Here is a 9,125-nt window from a genome sequence, read left to right as displayed (position 1 = left end):
TTATTTTTGTGTATATTTGATCCTTGGCGTGCTATTATGAGACACGAAACTTCCAAAGATGCCATTGAGTTCATTTTCTTTTTTTTTCCAGTCCATCTTTTAATTTTTTTGAAAAATTCCTGACAATACAGAACTAAACTGAAATGTATTAATAATCCACTCTTACATTTCCATGACAAACAAAAATTCATGAGCCAAAACAAAACAAAACAAGACAAAAAACAGAAAACAAAAAAGCAGGGAGAAGCTTATAAAACTAAATATAGATATCTCAGCATAACTGCTGAACAGAGAAAAGAATTAAAACACTTTAATTAAAAAATCATGAGTGGATGATAAAGTGTGTAGAAACTGAAAATTTATAAACTATTTAAAACCTGGAATCGCTGACTGTTCAGAAGCTACACAGATGGATCATGGCTGGTGATGAACAGCAGAAAGGGATTATGGATGAATCTGTTCTGTTCTAGTTGCTCCCCATGCCGCCTGTCTCCGGGGAAAGGCTGACATTGATTAGATACTGAGGCAGCCTAATGCTGGCAGCAGATCCAGTGATGGTAACCTGCCGATCAGTAGATCCTTCCACTGGGTTTTTCAATTTTGATCTGCGCCCAGACATCTGACCGATCTCATTGATTTTGGCTCCCTAATGCCTAATTATGCAGGCAATCAAATCATTTGGAATGGTGAGTTCATGAGAAGTAGTTTGAGCAGATGCGTCCAAACCTTTCACCTCTGGAGAGCTGGATTCAATGCCACTGAATCTGGTGTTGCCATGGGTCATGGGAAAATGAGACTGTTGCATTGCTAACCGGTGCAGCTTGGTCAAATCTGGCTGTGGAACGGCATAACGTCCTTGAATGGTATAGGCCTGACCACCTGTAAAGATGACTGGAGAACTGGAGGCTTGGGCAGATACGGGATGGTCACGCCCTTGGGGGACTGGGAAAGAGTCTTCAACATGACCACACAGATCTGTTTGACACACTCAATGATGGATTGCGGAATGCCAGCAATAGTGATTGCCCGCTCAGTTGAGTTGGGGAGCATATCCCCTGCCACCTGGACCTGAACCCCCGTACTCTCTCTTATTTCCTTGATCTTGCAACCACCTTTTCCAATAAGAGAGCCACACTGGCTAGCAGGAACCACCAGCCATAAGGTAACCCGGGGTCTACTGGCAGCTGTGCTATTGGTCATAGAGCTGCTTATGTCCTCTTCCAGTTTGTCAATGATCATAGCAAAGGATTTGAATTAGAAGAAGGCATTAGTCGGTCCAGCCAAAGTGATAATTCTCTCAGGACAATTCCCTTCTGAGATGCTGATACGTGCACCACTCTCCTTGCGCATCTTCTTAACAGATTCTCCATCCTTTCCGATGATACTGCCAACTTCCTTTCCGTGCATAAGTAGCCTGATGGTGAGAGTGACATTTTATTCACCTTCAATCACACCAGTGTCCGTGTCTAGCAGTTACAGGGAGGTGGACTTTGAGTGGTCTAGTCTTTGGTTGCTGGTGAGAATGAAAACTAAAAACTGGAGGTGCGAGCCAACTGAGGGGAAAAGGGGAATGGGCGGGCAGGGGAAGGGCGGGAGGCCAGGGGAGGAACAATAGGGGCGGGGCGGGAAGGAGAGCCCCCCCCACCCCCCCCCCCACCCCCCCCCCCCCGCTAGCGGGCGGAGGAGCGGGTGGAGGAGTAGGAAGTGGGGAAGAGACCCCGGGCGGGTGGAGGGCAGGCAGGCAGACAGGAGAGGGCAAAGGCTGCAGCTTGGGCTGCTGCCTCTGCTGGTCTGGGCGAGTTCACTTTCAATTAGCCATCTATTGCTGGAAACACAGCCTGCCTTTAAGAGCAGTTTGCTTCCCCAAGTGACAAACTCCTCCTCAATGAGTTTTCTTCTACCGGTGATTTATTCTATAGTGTTATTAAAACAATTTGTATTGGGTGTCAGTAGACTAATTTAAAGGATGTCAAAGAAATTTTCTTGGTACAACACAGGTATGGATGTCTTTGCACGTATTCACCTGCATGACAAGTATGACTCTTACTGATTTGGAACATACACTAAGCATAGCTCTACAAGTTACAAGTATTCTGGGGATGAGTGTTCCCATGCTACATAATGACGACTTGTACTTTATGCTGCTCCCCCATGATAGATACTCTGTACTTGGGCAGTCGTTCTTGTGAATCCCAACATACCTTGGCTAAAATTCTGGTCTCTGGCCTTGGGTCCATGTTTCCTTTCAAGAGCTCCATGAGATCCTCCCTACTTCGACTACAGATTTTTATAAAGCTGGGATTATATACTTAATTAAGAATCCTAAATATAAAATGTAAAAATAAAAAAGTCTAAAAATTCCAAACAAAATTAATGCTAGTTCACTTGAAAGAATGCAGCTTTTTTTAAATCTTAAGTGAGGAGTTAAAAAGATTTTTAAATTTGTTAAATAATATCATTTATCTTTCTAATTTTTAAATATCTAAGAAGCAAATGTTATTTTAAAAATTAAAAAATAAATAAATGTTATTAATATTAATATATAATTGCTATATTATATTTGAAAAATAACATATACCAATAATGGTTGTATACCTTTGCTTTAACTTATACTAGTTTCAGTATCAAAAATTATATATCAAGCAGAGAAAAATACCTTCAGTTTCTCCATAACTTTTTCAGTGTGAAAGAGGTACTTGGATGGATGAATGAATGAATGAGTGGATGGAGGGTTAGATGAGAGATAGATAGATAGATACCTGATAGATACCTGCTTTATATGACTACTTTTCCAATGAATGCATGACCAGTTCCATTTTTTAGGTATCCAACTGTGATGGTTTGTATATGTTCAGCCCAGGGAGTAGAAGGGTGTGTCCCTGTTGTAGCAGACACGGTACTGTGAGTGTAGGCTTTAAGACCCTCATTTAAGACCCTGTCTGGAAACAAGTATTCTGCTAGCAGCCTTCAGATGAAGATGGAGAACTCTCAGCTTCTCCTGTCCATGCCTACTTGGAATGTTGCCATGCTACTGCCTTGATGATAACAAACTGAACCTCTGAACCTGTAAGCCAGTGCCAGTTAAATGTTGTCCTTAAAGAGTTGCCTTGTTAATGGTGCTTGTTCACAGCAGTAAAACCCTAACTAAGATAGAAGTTGATACAAGGGATTAGGGTATTGCAGTGATTGGTCTAACCATGCTTTTGTTTGGAAGAATGTGGATTTGGGGACTTTGTATTTAGAAAGCAGTGGAATGCTTTAAATGGGGCTTAGTGAGCCATTCTAGTAAGAATATGGAAGACTTTGTTGCTGTGAGTGATTTGAACTGTGCAGACTTGGATCAAGAGGTTTCCATGGAGAAGATCTTCAGTATGTGGCCTAGAGGCTGTTTTAGTGGTATTTTGGTAAAGAATGTGTCTGCTTTTTGCCCTTGTCTGAAGAGTCTGCCTAAGGCTAAGGAGAAGAGATTGAGACAAAAAGTCTCAGACATGCCCATCACAGACTGTGTTCTCTGGCTAAGTCTCATGAAAAGATTTTGAATAACCACAGCAAGCTTAAAAAGGAAAAATATAAAATATATTATTCAAGTATTAAAGGGGCACCAGGAAGTGAAACGGAGCAGAATCCTGTGAAGGATATTACATTGAATTAAGAGAATGGTGACACTGGGGCAAGATCCTACCCAGCTATATTTGGATCCAGGCACAGTACACGCCTTTAATCCCAGGAGAAAAAGCCAAGCATATCTCTGAGTTCAAGGCCAGCCTGAGAAAGAGCAAGTTCTAGATGAAGAAAAGCTTAAATTCAGGTATGGCAGGAAGCACCTTTAATTCCAAATCTTTGAGTTCAAGGTCAATCTACAGAGCAAGATCCAGGACAGCCAAATTTAGGCAGTGAAGGAATTGGAAAAGAGGAAGCTAGGATTATACAATAGAACAAGGGGGTCATATTCCAGCTCCTGAAAGCAGCAGAGCTTGGCAGCATCAGCCATGTTGCTCTGGCTATACAGTGAAAAATAGAAGGGACTACTGGGATAATTGATGCTGGTTGGCTGAAGCTAAGAAATTAGCTGTGATTAAGAAGAGACCAGCATCACTGAGATAAAATCTTCTGGAAAGTATTTTCTCAGAGCACAAAGAAGCTATGTTTCAGAGATGGATTAAGGTTGTGTCTTCTTCTGCAGCTGTATTTGATAATGATTAAGAGTCACCCATGTGGTACTGGTTTTGAAGGCATGAAGGAGTCATGAAGAGCAGCTGAGACTTGGCACTGTGACAGGCCATGGAAGGTAAGGTGCATCCTCAGTTACAGGGTCATCCAAAGGATTTGAGACTTGGCACTGTGAAGAAAGCCTATAAAAGTCTCTTGGTAAAGCCTAGTTGCAGCAGAAGTCCCCAGTGTATCGAAGATGCCAGGAACATGGAATGGTCACCAAGAACAGCAACAGTAACCTGAGCTTAGAGTGCTCCAGAGGGCAGAGCTAAAAAAGTGACCTCAGCCCTTTGGAGGAGCCCAGAATATCATGTGTGTGTCCCAAACATTGAAACAAGAAGCGGTAACATTGAAGTTGTCGTGGAGAACCCAAGATGTTCAAAATGCCAGAGTCAGTCTATCTGCTGAGGAAAACTGCTGACAGGGAATGGAACCAGCACGGGAGAAAGAAGTTTCTTATAGTCAACAAAGGTGCAAAAGGAGTTGGAGATCTGAGGACAGCTTTGATATCAGACAAGGAGATGAAGAGTTTGGAGTGTGTCCAGCTGGCTTCCTGTCTTGCTTTGGGGATTACGGTTAAGTGATTGGATGAATCTCAGAAGATACTTTGAACTTCAGACTTAAAATATTGCTGAGGCTGCTATAGACTATGGGGATTTTGAAGTTGGACTAAATGTATTTTGCATTTTGCTCTGTTTAGGTATGGCCCCCATAGACCCATATGTTTGAACAAGCCTATGGGGGCCACAGTGGAATGTGATGGTTTGTATTTGATCATTCCAGAGAGTGGCACTATTAGAAGGTATGGTCCTGTTGGAGTAGGTGTGGCCCTTTAGGAGTAGGCATGGCACTGAGGATGTGGGCTTTAAGACCCTCATCCTAGCTGCCTGGAAGCAAATATTCTGCTAGCAGCCTTCAGATGAAGATGTAGATCTCTCAGCTCCTCCTGCACTATGCCTGCTTGGATGCTGCCATGTTTCTGCCTTGATGATAATAAACTGAACCTCTGAACCTGTAAGCCAGCCCCAATCAAATGTCCTTATAAGAGTTGCCTTGGTCATGGTGTCTGTTCACAGTAGTAAAACCCTAACACACTAACAATTCACAATATTAAGTAGTAGAGTTGCCTAGTGTTCACAAACATATATATTTCTCTCTAATATCTAGTGTCATTAACATTATTTGCAAATATTGTTTTCTTCCAAAGGACACATATGCCTTCTAGGTTCTCTTTAGACAGCAAGCTGTTTGCTAAAGTAGGGGAGAACAGCAACAATGGTCTTTTGTAGATGAAGAAAAAAATTATATTCACAAAAATTGTATATATATACAATTTATATATGCATATATAATTACATATATATGACTTAAAAATGGCCAATATAAACTAACAATTCTGAATCACAATACTGTTTAATAAATTGAGGAATGATCATAAGCCTCAACAAAGATAGTGATATCAGTGAAGAAAACAGGATAAACTCAAAAATAAGTGCATGTATCAATCAGAAGCAAGATCTATATAATATACCCAATAGGGTAGAGCATAGTCATTTCACTATTTGCTAGAAGCAGAGCCCACATTGTAGGAGACTGATACCTATTTAAGTCACTATTTCTAAAGGAATTCAAGCTTTGAGAAGAAATGGAGAAGTAGTAAAATAAGCATATCTATCCATCTCCATGAGGACTCCGTAAAGATTAGTAAGGTGGGAAACCCTCCAGCTTACCCATCACCCTACTTAATGGCAACAAATGATGCTTATGTTACTAGAGTGTACTTACTCCTTCAGCTCTAATGAGATATTAGCAAATCATTTAGGCCTCATCCTCTTTTCCATTTCACAGACAAATCCCTATTTAAATAAAACACATCGAGCTATAGGCCACCAAATCCACTTTGCTACAGAAAGAGAACATGCTGGAACTTCCATAGTAAGGCATTGTGGAATAACTCCATCTGAAGTGTTTCTTAGTGTGATGCTTTAAATAGGTTTGCCCACGCACACCCAGATTATATATTTAAACGCTTGGCCATAGGAAGTGGCACTGTGAGGAGATGTGGCCTTATTGGTGAAGGTTTGGCCTTGTGGGAGGAAGTGTATCATTGTGCAGGTTGAGTTTTGAGGCCTCCTCTCCTATGCTCAGAATTTACCCAGTACAGAAGAGTTTCTTCCTGGCTGCCTTCGTATCAAGATATAGAACTCTCTGCTTCACCAACATCATGTCTGCCTGCATTCTGACATGCTTACTGTCGGGATAAAGTGGAATGAACCTCTGAAACTGAAAGCCATCCCCAGTGAAATATTCTCCCAATATAAGAGTTGCTTGGTCTTGGTGTCTCTTTAGAAGAATGAAACTGCAACTAACACATTTAGTGTTCTAATTAATTTCTGAAGCATTTTGCAAGATCTTAACTAAGCAGACACCCTTCCCCATCCTTTCTCATTTGGAAAGGATTCTTAATTTAAAGCATTCTCTCTTTTCAAGAAGTAAGAAGTCTATAGTTTATAAAAATAATATCTCCTTTGGGTGGACTTTGGAAAATTGTCTAGATAGATACAAGCTATAATCGAAAAGGGTAGAGATCTTAATCATTACAGTTTGATGACATTTATTATGAAAATGAATGTATATATTTATGCTCAAAAGATATTTTAGGAGCTCACACCACACATAGCCTGGTTGAAGCTCTTTGTGTCAAGGTCATCACTATGAACCTTTGTCAATGTGGAAATGAGCTCTAGGAGTGGGCAAAAGCAATTAGTAAGTTACAATTAAGTGATACATTCTTTTCTTACAATAATCACCAACAGGGGTCCCAAGAGAACTTTGTGCTAAGCCTGACTTCCATTCTATTGTATGGCTCCTCTCCATTAATTAGGGAAACTCATGAAGCATATATTTATCTGCTCCTGACAGGTCAACATCTGGATTCTCTAACTCACAACTTTACAACTGACAGTACATTTTGTAAAGTAACTCTGAGCTTCTCTCAAGAATAATCCCCATACATGTTCTAAAAATGAAAAGAGACTGCAAAAGTTTGTTTCAATAGGGAGAGAAGCAGTTGCTTTTATTGAGCAAGGGAAGTAACCCCGACCTTTCAGTGGTTTGGTGAAAAACAAAGTCATTGCTCATCTATCGTACATCTGTCATGAGCCAGGGTTCTTTCTTGGTTGTACCAATGCTTTGCTTCTATGATCACTAATGCAAGAAACAAGGAAAACATCCAGAACCATCAATAGCTACAACCTAGAAGTCATGAAGAGCACATATTCTGGCACTTTTCAGTGGCCAAACAACTGATATGAGATCATCTTATATTCCCAGACAGAGACGGGAAGTTAAAACAGGGAGAAAAGTGGGACAACATGCTAATTATGGCAACATATAAATTAACTGCAGGAAGATGCAGCTTGTGTTAAAATACATAGGAAAAGAAATTGCTAGAACAAATGTGTCAAAAAAAAAGGACAGTGTAATAATTATCTACTTGAACCAAATTTAAGCACTGTTTAATCAAACAATTTTTATGCTAATGTTATAAATAACTCCCATATATGAATCAGTCTAAAGGTTTGTTTAGATTACCAATTCCCTTAATATCTCATTTCTACAAGATTTTCCCCAGAGGTAACAGAGACCCAAGTGTCTGTGGCTAGCAACTGTTCATAAGTCTTAGTCACAGGCACTTTACTCATTTCAAAAAATATATAAAAATAAATCACACTGATAAATATACTCCAGTGTTCTGACTTTCTAAAGTCTTTTCTCCGATGACATCCTATGTTCTTTGCAGCTAAACATACCTATTTAGTAAGAGTAATGGTTATTTCTTTGTCCCATTAAAGCAAAATTCTGTACAATACCATTTTTGGAACATTGTGCAATTTTTTACTCTCCTAATTCTTTCTCAGAGTGATACCTGAACATCCCATATTATCTTAGTTCAAGGACAAGTAGCTAATAGGCATCCGATGATTCAATTTATTTAAATTGAGCTGTGTGAGTGACCTGAATGGGCTGTCTTATTTAATGAAGGAAAGTCTTACTGCATTTTCCTGCTCAAGGAGTTTCATAGAGAGTTGTTGTCAGCAGGTGGGAGACAGAAGGGAAGGAGGGAGGAATTGCATTAATGCCAAAGTCATAGATTCCACAAAAGCCTCCTAGTAAGAATCTGATAACATGGGATGCAAGGAGTGAAAGGATTTCTGTCATCTGCATAAGGGGCAGTAAAAACAGGTCAAGCCAAAGCAATCAGTAGAATTTATTCAAACATCTGTAGTTTCTTGTGGCATTTAATGAAAATGTCCTTATTAGCTCTTGCTTTTCTCCAGAGTACAAATAATTTTCTACTCAATTTACCCTTGACAATTTACAGACACGAAGATCTTTTTTTCAAATAGGCTTTCCATAATGTAGAAAGAAGGATGATTTATGATGTTCTTTGTAAGGTTAGAGAGAAAGGTTCAGAAAGGGAATAACTTTAATACAAAGAAATTCAAACAAAAGACTAGAGAGATGGCTGGGTATGGAAAGTGCATGCTGCATGAACATGGAGGCTTAAGTTTGGATCCTATGTAAAAATCAGACAAGTCTGAGATACCAGTGATGAGGGTGGAGATAGCAGTCCCAGAAGACTTATGACCAAGAGTCTTATTTATTTGACAAGTGCCAGGTTCAGGAAGAAATGCTGCCTCAGAAAATAAGGTGAGGAAGGTCAAAAGATTAAGTGGTAATTAAAGTGGAGCAATAGAACAAGCAAGAGGTACTTGGTGAGTTTATCCAACACAGGGATCCTTATAAAACACCACTAATTAGTAAGATCATTTCAAAATAGAACTTTAAAGATAAAATGAAAGAGTTCAAGCATATTTACTCTGCATGGGTGGACAATCTTCTTCCCAGAA

The 9,125-nt window shown here is 39.8% G+C and overlaps 1 pseudogene; it reads right to left on the bottom strand.

The window, feature by feature from the left end:
• Window positions 1–281: 281 nt before the first annotated feature.
• On the bottom strand, window positions 282–2,237 carry Pcbp2-ps6 (poly(rC) binding protein 2, pseudogene 6; annotated as a pseudogene).
• Window positions 2,238–9,125: the final 6,888 nt, after the last annotated feature.

Source organism: Rattus norvegicus, chromosome 3 (genome assembly GCF_021556685.1).
Source record: "Rattus norvegicus strain SHRSP/BbbUtx chromosome 3, alternate assembly SHRSP_T2T, whole genome shotgun sequence".
NCBI lineage: Eukaryota > Metazoa > Chordata > Mammalia > Rodentia > Muridae > Rattus > Rattus norvegicus.
The sequence above is the reverse complement of the archived record's forward strand: the minus strand, read 5'-3'. Positions and strand labels throughout refer to the sequence as shown.